Raw genomic sequence first — 13,865 nt, 5'->3', positions numbered from 1 at the left:
GTGGGATTCGTTGGATGAACTGTCTGTGAACAATTTCCACGAGGGAGCTTCAGAGTGAGGCCTAGGCTCATTAGGTTTTTCACTTTGCTCACTATCTATGAGTTCAGTGAACTCTGCAATGAAGTTAGCCAAGACTTGCCCTTTTATTGTTGCTCACGGAAAGTAAGTTATATCGAACTGCCCAAGTTCAATTGCCCATTTCAACAATCGACCCGCAGTTTCTGGCTTTTGCAGGACTTGCCGTAGGGGCTGGTCAGTCAAAACTGTGATCGGGTGAGCTTGAAAGTAAGGACGCAGCTTCCTTGAGGCCATAATTAAACAATAGGCTAACCTTTCGATGGGCGGATATTTCAACTCTGCTCCGATTAGCCATTTGCTTACATAATAAACAACCTTTTGGACACCTTCTTCCTCCCTTACTAACACATCACTTGCAGCATATTCTGTGATCGCTAGGTAGATGAACAAAGTTTCCCCATCTACAGGTTTTGATAGGACGGGTGGCTGCGCCATATGAGCTTTTAATGCTTGAAATGCTTGCTCGCACTCCCCTGTCCACTCAAATTTTTTGTTTCCTCTAAGTAGATTAAAGAAACAAACGCACTTATTTGTTGATTTTGAAATGAATCTACTGAGTGCAGCAATCCTTCCTGTTAAACATCCTTGATCCTCATTGGCGATTTCATATCGATCAGGGCTTTAATCTTCTAAGGATTGGCTTCGATTCCTCTTGAGTTGACTATGAATCCCAAGAACCTCCCTGATCCTACTCCGATGGAACATTTGAGAGGATTTAGCTTCATCTGATACTCATTTAAAACGTTGAAGCACTCCTGTAAATCCTTCACATGTCCTTTGTAACGCCCTACTTCCTTAGAGCCGTTACTAAGTGAGTTTAAAAATGTGCTTTCATCTCGCTAATCGAGGTTTTAAATCAAATAGTGTAATTAAGCGGTAAACAGAGGAAAAACCTTAGAAATAATAATTTCCATAGAAAATCATAAAAAGTTTACATTTGGGATCCCAAAATACAGTTTAGAATTGTTTACAACATATTAACTAAACCAAGTCGACTAGATGAAAAAATCAGAGTTTATCTACAAGCATCTCCCAAAAATCCTCCGGCCGTGGCAGCCAGGCTGGCCAAACATGTACACGCCGCCCCACGCCTGCTATACTCATGGTTGGTTGATCTTCTCTTTACCCTTACCTGCACCACAAAGCATCTGTGAGCCGAGGCCCAGCAAGAGAACCCACAAACAGATAGTATATGCAACACATATATCACACATATAAATAGGCCACCAATTTGCTAAACACATACGGCCTAGCCGTTCCAGGCGTTTTACCAAGTCCTGGATTTGCGGACCATGCCGTGAGGATATCCCAGGTATCCTTCTAGGGACTCGCACTGGCAACTCGCACTCCACGTGCTTAACGCTGCTCCCGGCCCCTTGCTGTTCTCGGCCTTGCACTCAACGTGCCCAATGCCATTTCCGGCCCTTCGCCGTTCTTGGTCTACACCATTCCCGGCTCAAGCCGACCATTCACATCATAATACACATAGCATAACAAGCAGGTATAGAATTCTAGCATAATTAGGTAAAGGACTACGCCCCGCAGTTCTAACATATTGGGCTCAGCCCTGCATATCAATCCATTCAAACACACTGGGCTCAGCCCTGCATATCAGTCCATTCAAACACATTGGGCTCAGCCCTGCACACAAGCTCTATGGGAACAAGGGTTCTCTTACCTGAGTTCCGAGCTTTCTGAGCACCGATGCTCCGAGCACAGTCCTCCTACGTGAGCCTCGCCGAAACCCTAGTCACAACACATTAACAATGTCCATCCATCAAATTCTAATAAAAAAAATAACTTAGAGCCATAACCCTAACCCCCGGGTCCTTGAATTCTATCAATCCGGGTGATATAATCCATCCCGAGCTTTACCCCTTGAGTTCCTAAGCCTAAAATACCCTTAAAAATAACTTAGAGCCATAACCCTAACCCCCGGGCCCTTCGCCGTTCTTGGTCTACACCATTCCCGGCTCAAGCCGACCATTCACATCATAATACACATAGCATAACAAGCAGGTATAGAATTCTAGCATAATCAGGTAAAGGGCTACGCCCCGCAGTTCTAACATATTGGGCTCAGCCCTGCATATCAATCCATTCAAACACACTGGGCTCAGCCCTGCATATCAGTCCATTCAAACACATTGGGCTCAGCCCTGCACACAAGCTCTATGGGAACAAGGGTTCTCTTACCTGAGTTCCGAGCTTTCTGAGCACCGATGCTCCGAGCACAGTCCTCCTACGTGAGCCTCGCCGAAACCCTAGTCACAACACATTAACAATGTCCATCCATCAAATTCTAATCCAAAAAATAACTTAGAGCCATAACCCTAACCCCCGGGTCCTTGAATTCTATCAATCCGGGTGATATAATCCATCCCGAGCTTTACCCCTTGAGTTCCTAAGCCTAAAATACCCTTAAAACTCAAACTGGTACAAAGGGTCGCGGCCCCACCCACAAGAGCCGCGGCTAGCCTCGAAACAGTGGCTAGCACCTCATTGACCCCCGCACGGGCCGCGGCGCGCATGAACCTTCTCAGCCTCCCATGGCCGCGCGCACACGGGCCGCATCGCACCCTTCCTAGGGTCGCGGCTCTCACCTCCGAACCTAGATTTTCCACTATTTTTATACACCTTTCCTCAAGCCAATTCACCCAAAACTTACCTATCTAACCCAGATATTTAACACATAAACTCCAGCTCAATAATAACTCAGTAACAACACCAAAACCCATTAGAATCCACCCCAAAACTCAACTAGACCACACAAGAACAATTCAAACTTGCTAGCATGCATACTCTAATAACCAGCTGCAACTCTAGACTTATCCACCATAATCAAAGCTTATCTCTTGCTGAATTGAGCCTTAAAACCAGCCCCCTTATGCTCCAAGCTCCTTAAATTCCAGCCAATTCCTTGCTTAAGCTAGTTTCCACCAAAGTTGTCTTGAGTTTGTCTTAGGGAGTGATAGTGAAGAAGAGATAAGGTTTATCTTCAGTTGGAAGGAGGTGAGTCGGTTTCTAAAGTTTCTAAACGATTCCTCTATTTTTTTTTTACTTGACTTAAGTCTATATGGTTACCTCAAGTCTCGGGATACCAAAACGTCCTCGAGGGCAAAATGGTAAATTTCCCCAATATTCTCGCCTAAACATTCTATCCTCAAATATATCTCCAAATATTTATTTTCATGTCCCGATAATCCCATAACACCTAATACCCAAATTACCCCTCGACTCACCCCGAGTCGGAATCTCAACCCCGTTGTGACTCTCTGGCTAACCGCTCCCCAGGACTGTCTCGGATCGTGTTGCACGGACATAACACATACATATAACATATATCACATTCATGCCCCTAATATCCAGATGGGCTCACATGCACATTTAACTCACTAAACATGCATCACTATCATATATCCACATTAATTCACCCATTAACACATTAAAGCATAATAAATCATTTATTGCCCTCCAGGCATACTAATCAAGGCCCTAAGCCCGATTAGCAAATTTGGATCGTTACATCCTTCTTCCTTTTTCGACTTAACCAGCATGTCATCGACATAAACCTCCATGTTTTTATCGATCAGCTCTTTAAACATGTGGTTGACTAGTCACTGGTAAGTCGCACCAGCGTTTTTCAAACCGAAGGGCATTACTTTATAACAGTAAAGCCCTGTATCAGTTAGAAAGATAGTGTGATCCTCATCAGGGGGATGCATACTAATCTGATTAAACCCCGAGTATGCATCCAAAAAGGAGAGGATCTCATGCCCTGCAGTGGCGTCGACCAGCTGGTCAATCCTGGGGAGTGGGAAGCAATCTTTAGGGCAAGCTTTATTAAGGTTTGTGAAATCCACGCATGTTTGCCATTTTCCATTCGGCTTGAGAACTAGCATGGGACTAGAGACTCATGATGGATAAAATGCCACCCTGATGAACCCATTCTCCTTCAGTTTTTCTACTTCTTATTTTAAGGCTTTTGATTTGTCTTTATCGAGCAGCCTTCTTTTTTGCTGCACAGGTGGAAAACTTTTGTCGATGTTTAGGACATGGCTGATGACTGCAGGATCTATCCCAACCATGTCTTTATGCGACCAGGTGAAGACTTCCTGGTTCCTCCTTAAAAATTCCACCAGTGCTTGTTTGGTTGTTGTCTCTAAGTCTTTTTCGACTTTCACAACCCTGGTCGGATGTGCCTCATCGAGTTGGACCTCTTCCAGGTCCTCGACGGGTCCTATTTCTTCTTCAAAATCCCCAAAGCAAGGATCCAAGTACCTATCCTTACATTGGGTAACGCCCTATTTGGTGACATTATCACCTGAGTGGGTCTGTGCATCAATGGTCAGTTGCAACTCCTTTGCAGGAACATTCCTCCACACACCCTTCTTTGCCTTGGTGATCGAGGCATTATAACACTGCCTTGCTTCCCGCTGATTCCTATGTATGCATCCTACCCCTGCGTTTGTTGGGAATTTCATAGCCAGGTGCCATATAGAGGTGACAGCTCGAAGGTCGACTAGTATTGGCCTTCCAATTACAACATTGTACGCCGAAGGACAATCAACTACTATAAAAGTAGTGAGTAATGTCCTATTAGCAGGTGCAGTGCCTACTGTGACTGGGAGTCTAATCGACCCCGTTGGGGCGAGTCCTTTACCAGAGAAACCATAAACGGTTTGGTTGCATGGCTCTAAGTCCTTAACGGACAACTTCATTCTTTCCAGTGAAGACTTATACAGGATGTTGACTGAACTTCCTATATCGACTAGTACCCTCTTCACCATCATATTGGAAATTTGAACATCCACAACCAGCGGATCGGAGTGTGGGAATCGCACATGCTGGGCATCGTCATCAGAGAAGGTTATTACTTCCTCCTCCGTTCGAGCCTTTTTTGGTGCTCGATCCTCAACACTCATCATCTCGATGTCCTGGTCGTGGCATAGGGTTCGAACGCATAGTTCCTTTGCCTTTCCACTGTTTCCTACGAGATGTGGGCCTCCACAGATGGTGAGTAATGTGCCTGCCACAGGATCTGGCTGTAAAAGTGGTGAGCGTTGGCGTGTGGGCACCTGCTCGTTGCCACCTAAAGCCTCTCGCTGGGAACCTCCCACAGCTCGTACATATCTTCTCAAATTTCCCTGTCTGATCATGAACTTGATCTCATCCTTCAGTTGGTTACATTTATTGGTATCATGCCCGTAGTCTTTGTGAAAACGACAGAACTTGGTTGTATCTCTTTTTGAAATATCTTTTCTTATGGGAGCGGGTCGCTTGTAGAGCACATTGGAGCTTGTAGCCTGATACACTTCTGCTCGAGATTCGACGAGGGCAGTGTAGTTGGTGAATCTCGGCTCGTAACGATTGCCCTTGGGGCGCTTACTCTCGGAGGTTGAGGGTTCATTATGCGCCCGCTTTCCACCATTCTTACCATTGCCATTCCCGTTGCCTTTGTCATTGCCATTGGGCTTCAACCCGTTGGTGGCTTTGGTGGGCTCTTTGGGCCCCTTGTCTTTATTTGGCGACTTCCCTTCATTAGCAATCGCATTTTCGAGCTTGATGTATCGATCAGCCCGATCCAAGAACTCTTGGGTACTTTTAACCCCATGCTTTCTGAGGCTACTCCAGAGGGATGAATGGCGCCTAACTCCTACAGTTAGAGAAATCATCTTGCCTTCATCACCTACTGTTTTAGCTCCAGCTGCTGCTCGCATAAAACGCAGGACATAGTCTTTCATTGTAACGCCCCAACTCCAGGGACCGCTACAGTGCACATTGCAAACGGTGCTAAACTCGCTAATCGAGTCGTTTGGCCATAAACGTGTAACTAAGTGTGATTGGAGGTTTAGGGGTTAAAAACTTTGGTTAAGATATAACGTTTCACTAGAACGTTTACTGTATACATTGGGATCCCAAAAATATAATTTCAGAGTTTATTACAAGAAAGTGTTTACAACAGGCCGTTCTAAGCGGCAAAACAGGGTTCAGCCCTAGTTCCACTTTCAAACCTCGCCCAAGTATTGGTCGAGCTGCTGCATATGTACACGTCATCACCTAAGCTCTCCAACTCAAGGATGGTCCAACTTCCTCTTGCCTTTACCTGCACCACAAAGCACCCGTGAGCCGAAGCCCAGCAAGAAAACTCATATGCTCAAAAACAGTCATATCATGATATCAAATCATATCTGGCATGCCTAGGAATCATAGCTCTACTCAGCATGCAAATGGATTTCAATAAATGCTGGGGTATCCAGGATAAGAAATCCTGGCCTTCTGATTGGAGGACTATCAAGTCAATCCTAATCAGATGAGTGTCGTAACACTAGAGGTTCCGATAAACCATGCTGAGTGACCAACTAGCAAGTCACCGGGGCCTCAGTGCCCAAGCCATGCATATGATGATCAACATGATCATCCAGAGCTCATAGCTCTGATCAGATGAGTGAATATCACTTGAGGTTCCGATAAACCATACTGAGTGACTGACAACCAGGTCACTAGGGGCCCAGTGCCCATTTCCTGCAATGGCTCTACATGACTAGCCTTTGGCTAGATAAATACTTGTTTATATTCATCAAACTTGAGGTCGGTCCTGCATTAATGCTCTTTGAGTCATTCAATGCAGAGGGTCGATTAGGTCCAATTGACATAACTTGCACTGCACACTAGGGTTGTCATGACTATTAAGTTAGCACAATGTGACCAGTGCCCAGTACCACTTCCGAACCTGACTAATGAGTCACAGCTTCACAGTTGATACTAACACCTTTGCCAATTCTGACTAATAAGTCAGCCCTGTGTGACCAGTGCCCAGTATCACTGCCGAACCTGACTAATGAGTCACAGCTTCACAGTTGATACCATGCCAATTCTGACTAATTAGTCAGTACCATGCACAGGTAAGCAATGCTATCAATGTGTATCATATGCCAATTATCCAAGAACAGGGCATTCAGCATGCTTACTAAATAGTTGCTAGCATAATTATGATCATGCACAAACTCAGAGACTCAAGCCCTGACCAATCTCATAGTCATCATTCATGGCATGCCCTAACCACATGTTTCTCGTGCATCACATGCATCACACTTAATCATCCAGCATGCCTCAGTAATAATCATATGCAAATGGGCAAGATTGCTAAGCATTCATTATGCTATCAATGTTTACATTTAAACATCCAACATGCATCAATCATAGCCATGCATGTCACATATGGGGTGCAGTTTTCTTACCTTGGGTCCAAGCACAGGTTACCAACAAACGAGCCACAAGAACGATCCCGATTCCAAGCCTCTAATGGTAACCTAGTCACAACCATAATATAAAACCTGATCAAAATGAGTAAATAAATACTTCCAAACCCAACCCAAGCCTCCAAGACATCGAATCCCACTCAACTAAGTAGTAGGATCGATCCCAGGCCCTTAGAGCTAAGTTTCCATCACAAAAACACACTTTTGGGCAATTTTTCCCTTAAGGGCCGCAGCCCTACATGGCCATGCCACGGCCTGCCCCCCTGGTAGAGCCTCCTCCATCTTCTTCAAGCTAGGGCCGCGGCGCCCAAGAACAGGGCCGCGGCCTAACCTCGCACCAGCCACTTTTCTTCATTTTTTCCATTTTAAAACCTTCCAAAAACCCATCCAAACATTTCCAAATCATCAAATCAAAGTTCCCAAACTCCCCAATGGTCCAAAACCACCAAAACCCAAGGCTCAAAAAAACTGAAAACTCAACGATTCACAAAATCCAATTTAAGCTTAAAAACTTTTAAAAACTTAAAACTTAAACTTGAATTACCTCCGATTGAGTTGTTTCCAACTAAATCCTCCAGTTAATAAGCTTCTAATTCTCCTTAGGATTACTATGCCTCAATCCTTGCTTGATTCCGAGTCCTAGAACTCAAGATACCTTCGAAAATGCGATCGGGAAACGAAAAGGGAACTTTTTAGGGAGAGAGAACGTACAGAACGTTCTTTTTATTTTCTTAAAAGGTTACTTCAAGCTTAAGTAGCTTCCAATAAAACCTAATGCTTGGGGTCCCGAAAACACCCCCGGGGACATTATAGTCAAAACTTCCAGAATTTCCCCCTGATTTTACTAACCCCCAATTTATCACCAAATATTAATTCCCATTACCCAATGACCCGGTAATGCTCTAAATACCCCTTGACTTACTCTGAGTCAACCTTAAATCCCGTTGTGACTTTCCCACTAGCTTACCTCCTAGGATCGTCTTGTGCTGGGTAGCCCTGGCATAACCAAATAATAACAAAGCACCACGCCCATTTCACATATATGCCAAAAATGCCCGAAATGGCCAAAATATGAAAATCACCCAATTAATCACAAATGGGTTCACATGCATATTTAATACACCTAAACATGCATATTATCATTAAATAGCATAATAAATCAATTATGGCCCTCCCGGCCTCCTAATCAATGTCGTAAACCTTATTAGGAAATTTGGGGCATTACATTCAATGATTCCCCTTCCTGATGACGTATTTCGACTAGCTGGTTTGCCTCAGTAGGATGTATGCGACCCCCGTAGAACTTTCTGTAAAACTCCTTCATGAACATTTCCCAGGATACTATACTCGCAAGAGGGAACTTAAAGAACCACTCCTGGGTGGCATCAGAAAGTGTTGCAGGGAAGATCCTGCAGCGAGCATCTTCAGATACTTTCTAAATATCCATTTGTATCTCAAACTTGTTGACGTGAGATATTGGGTCCCCATACCCATCAAAATTCGGAAGAGTGGGAATTTTAAATTTACTGGGGGTTTCAGCCACAGTAATCCTCTATACGAAGGGGGTGCCTCTCCTCCAATCGTACTCAATGTGGGATGATCGCCCCCTGACCAGCTGATGCACTGCCTGGTTCAGGGCATCAATTTGAGCCTGAACAACTTCTGGGATTGCTGGGGCCTCTGGTGCCGGGGGAATGTACTCATCGTGCCTTTCTCGGCGGTTGTTAAGTACGTCCCTCAGATCATCATCTCTTCGTCGCTGCTCGCTGGCTCCCAGCCGACTAAAGACGTTATTTCGCCTAGGCTGCCCCCCAGCGTTATGGCCCGTTGGTCGGTCTTCTCTAGGTGGGGGGCTCCTGCCTCCACCTCTTTCTTCATTCCTCCGACCAGCATTCCTTCTGCCAGAGTCGGCTTCACTGTAGTCGTGGCCATCTCTAAATCGTGGCTGACTATGGTGCGACCGACTATTTATTTTGTTGCCTCCTTGGGCTGGCATTTCCCAAGCGTTAGGGGAAGGCCTGCGTTGGTCTGTGGGTCCCCGTGCATTGTTATGTCGTGGGGGGGCCTTGACCGCAGAGCCTGTCTCCGAGTTCCTCCTGTTAGCTGAAGGATGCCCCCCCTGCTCGGTGGATATTGCTCCTCATCCCCTGGGCGTCTAGGGCTGCGAGGTAGTTGCCTGGCCCTATTCTGCCTTGGGCACGGGGGATTGCCTCGACCAGCCTGGGATGGAGGCTGCTACTCAGGATCCCTAGGTGGGACATCATCTTGAGCCACAGGTGGCTGCTCCGGCCTTTGAGGGCTTATTGGCTGGAGTGGAGGACTAGGATTGGGACCCCTTTGAGGTAGCCTGTTTGGTGGCTGATCTGGCTGGGAGGCTGGCACAGCCTGATTCCTAGCCAGCTGGATGGCTGCTTCAAGGGCAGCCATGGTATCCCTCTGTCGATGGTCCATCTCAGCCTGTCACTCGCTCAGCTCCTGACGCTGGTGTTCTATTTCTCTTTGTTGTGACGCCATTATCTTGGCGGTATACTCTTGATTGGCCCTCAGATTGGCTAACTCATCCTGAAACACCCCCAGTGTTGCCTTTAGGGTTTCAGAATCTAACTCCTCCTCGTAAAACTCCAAATGTGGTTCGTCCTCAACCACATTTGGGGGAGGAGGCTGAGATGATGCAGCGCCAGAGGCCTATCCGGTCTTCTTAGATGTTTTTGCCATTAGATTCTTTCACAAGCTCTCAATGCACCAGAATGTTGACCCTCATTTTGGGCCAACTGACACGGAGTCAAATTCTTGGATGAAAATAATGTGATAATTAAGATCTAATGGGAAAAAAGAAAATGACACCAAAGATTTATAGTGGTTCGGCCCCAAAGATTGGTAATGACCTACGTCCACTTAATGCTATTATTAATGTTGAGCTTCAAAGGTGTGATCAAAGAACTAGGGTTCTTGAGTTTCACAAACCTTAAAAGGAGAAAAATACAGATGATGGATAATAGCAATACAATTCTCTTTTTCTCAGATCAGAAAAGAGGATCCAGAAAAAAGATCCCCCCTTGAGCTATTTCTTGTATTTTTATAGGCTCAAGGAGGATTACATGAGTCAATCAATCATATCTTTCCTTAATAAATGAATATTCAGGTTATAATGAAGAGATATTCTTGGTGATCATTACAACTATACAAATGTATACATAAAGAAACGGAGTATACGACCAGCCTGGTTGTATATAAAACTTGAACCCCGCGTATGGAAGTGTCTCTGGTCGGTAGACGAGCAACATCTCTGCCACGTGTTGGCCATGTGTTGAAAATTCTTGCCACATCACCCACAGTTGGTTTTTGGATAAACAACCCCGTACTCAGTTCACCCAGGGTCGACCAAGATGACTCACGACATCAAGGCAATGGATTGGTGGCCAGGGATGAAGAAGGACATAGTGGAATTTGTGTCTAAGTGATTAATATGCCAGCAAGTGAAAGTAGAGCATCAGCGGCCTGCAGGCTTATTGCAGCCACTTAGCATACCAGAATGGAAGTGGGACAATATAGCTATGGATTTCATGACGGGTTTGCCATGAACGAATAAGTAGCATGATTCAACTTGGGTAGTAATAGATAGACTAACCAATTCCACTCATTTCCTGCCTGTTAAGATCTCATACACAGCAGATCAATATGTAGACATCTATGTTAAAGAGATAGTACAGTTGCATGGAATCCCCAAGACAATAGTGTCAGATAGAGGATCGGTGTTTACATCAAGATTTTGGGGAAGTTTACAGCAAGCTATGGATACTAAGTTAAGTCTTAGTACAGCTTTTCATCCTCAGACAGACGGTCAATCCGAGCGTACGATACAGATTTTAGAGGATATGCTACGTGCTTCTGTACTTGATTTCGGAGGATCATGGAATAAGTACTTACCGCTGATAGAGTTCTCCTACAATAATAGCTACCAGTCAACGATCGGGATGGCACCTTATGAATTACTTTATGGAAGAAGGTGTCGATCGCCGCTACACTGGGACGAGGTAGGAGAAAGGCAACTTCTCAGTCCTGAAGCTGTTAGAATAGCTCAAGAAGCAGTAGTGCTGATTAGAAAGCGTATGCTCACTGCTCAAAGCCATCAGAAAAGCTATGCAGATGCTAAGCGACGCGATGTGGAATTCAAGGTTAGAGATCAAGTCTTCCTGAAGATATCTCCTATGAAAGGAGTAAAGCGGTTTGGGAAGAAAGGCAAGCTTAGTCCCCGATTTATAGGTCCTTTTGAGATATTGGACAAAGTGGGAGTAGTTGCGTATAGACTAGCCCTACCGCCGGCACTAGCCGATAGTCACAACGTGTTCCACATCTCGATGCTACGCAAATATGTGCCAGACTCATCTCACGTCCTCAAGTACGATACGATAGCACTCCAGAAAGATTTAAGTTACGAGGAACGACCGATTAGTATCCTGGATAGGGGGATGAAGCAGTTACGGTCCAAGAGCTTTCCTATAGTAAAAGTCCTATGGAGTAATAGTTCTGAACGAGAGGCAACGTGGGAGTTGGAGGAAGACATGCAAGGCCGGTATCCGGAATTATTTGGTAAGTAAATTTTGAGGACGAAATTCTTTTTAGTGGGGGAGAATTGTAGAGTCCAAGAACTTTACTTAGCTAGGTAGATAATAGTAATAGCTAGTAGTAGTTATAGTATGTTTATTACTATGGATTTTGGTTCAAGCCGGGACTTAGTTGGACACTCGTAGCAACACTTGTAAATTTTATAAGTTTAACCTATAGTTTAAGAATATTAATTATAACCCAATAAGATATTAACACTTGTCATGTGCGTGTTTAATGAGAAATTAAGTATTTTTGAGGAATAGTTCATTAAGAGTAATATCTGAAAATCCCAGAGTCTGCCAGCAGCTTTAAAATCGTTATAGGACTCAGTCAAAGCTGTTTACTCAATTCAAATTAGGCTGAAAAAGTATAATTATGTGTATAATATTTCAGCGTATGCCGATATATTGCAGTTCTAGGAGGCGATATATCGCCACTCGGGGGATACGAAAACACGTGAACTTCGCACGAACACTTCGACGAGCCTCAGGAATATGAGCCCAGGTGATATATCGCCTAGCATGGGCGATATATCGTCTCTGGGGCATCATTTTCAAATGATTTTGAAACCGAGCTCATTTTATTCCATAAACCTCTTGATAAGCCAGATATCTTTTTGACCGAGTCTTCAGCCTCTACTGAACGATTATTCAAATGTTTTTCAATTACAAAGTCATTATTTTTATTCAAGCTAAATGAAGATCTTTTCATCCTTGAACTCTATAAATAGGACCTAGTGCCCAGCCATTTCTTAATTCATCAAGCTGAGTTCAGAGCCTTCAAGCTGCTAGGTTTACTTTAGAGTGTTAAACACTTGGGTTGGGGTTATAAGCTTATCATTCTAAGCTTATTAAACACTTGGGAAGTAAGGTTTATAGTGTGTTTATCGTTATCGAGGTGTAGTTCGAGTATAGCAATTTCAAAGGTATTCCTATTCTTAGTTCCTTTCTGTATTGTTTCATTAGTTCTTATTGTTTTTCTCTACTCATTTCCTAACTCGCTGTTTTTATTCATGGTTAGGCATCTAAGTTCTTTGAACTTGAGGTTCTTGTCGGTAAGTACCTTCTCGGTGGTTTAGTTCATTTTTTTTCATCTTCTTCTTTTAGAATACTCACCTCTCTATTAATGGTTTTTAGGAATGTTCCAAAATCCCGTCCTTGTTCTCACATCCCAGTATTTGGTAAGGAAAATAGGATAGTTCCTATGTGATATGTGCTATGTTATATAATATGTTATGATTATGCTATAGTATGATTTTATGTGTTATGATATATGTATGTTTTGGGGCTTATAGTTGCTATATAGCAAACCCCAACACTTTTATGTTTTTGGGGCTTATAGTTGCTTAACTAGCAAACCTCACTGTAGTTTGAGGCATGTTTTTGGGGCTTATAGTTGCTTAGTTAGCAAACCCCAATAGCCACCATGTACATGGGGTAGAATTATGATATATGTGTTATAGTATATGGTATATGTTCATAGTTTATGTGTATGATTATGTTTCATGCTTGTAGTAGATTTTCCTTGCTAGGCATTAGGCTCATTCCTTTATGTTTTATATGTGCAGGAAAATAGTTATGGCAGCAGGAAGATTCTTGGCGACTTGGGAATGTGTATTGAGGGAGAATGGAATCGGTGGACTGCGTGAACGATTCGAGGACGAAGTTTTTTTTAGTCATTTCTGTTATTGCTTATATGTATTTTCCGCACTTGATTTTGTAACCAATTTCTTTAAGTTTTAAGTCATGTTTTATTTTATGTTTCAAACAATGGGATCCCATATCATGTTCTTAATTTTATGTTAAACTTTGTTTTACAGTTTTTAATAAAGTTATGATTATTTCATATGTATGCTTTCTTAAGATTAGTATCTATGTATAGTAGTTATTAATGGTCCAAAGTCTAGAATAGGTTGGG

Source organism: Humulus lupulus, chromosome 4 (genome assembly GCF_963169125.1).
Source record: "Humulus lupulus chromosome 4, drHumLupu1.1, whole genome shotgun sequence".
Taxonomy (NCBI): domain Eukaryota; kingdom Viridiplantae; phylum Streptophyta; class Magnoliopsida; order Rosales; family Cannabaceae; genus Humulus; species Humulus lupulus.
The sequence above is the reverse complement of the archived record's forward strand: the minus strand, read 5'-3'. Positions refer to the sequence as shown.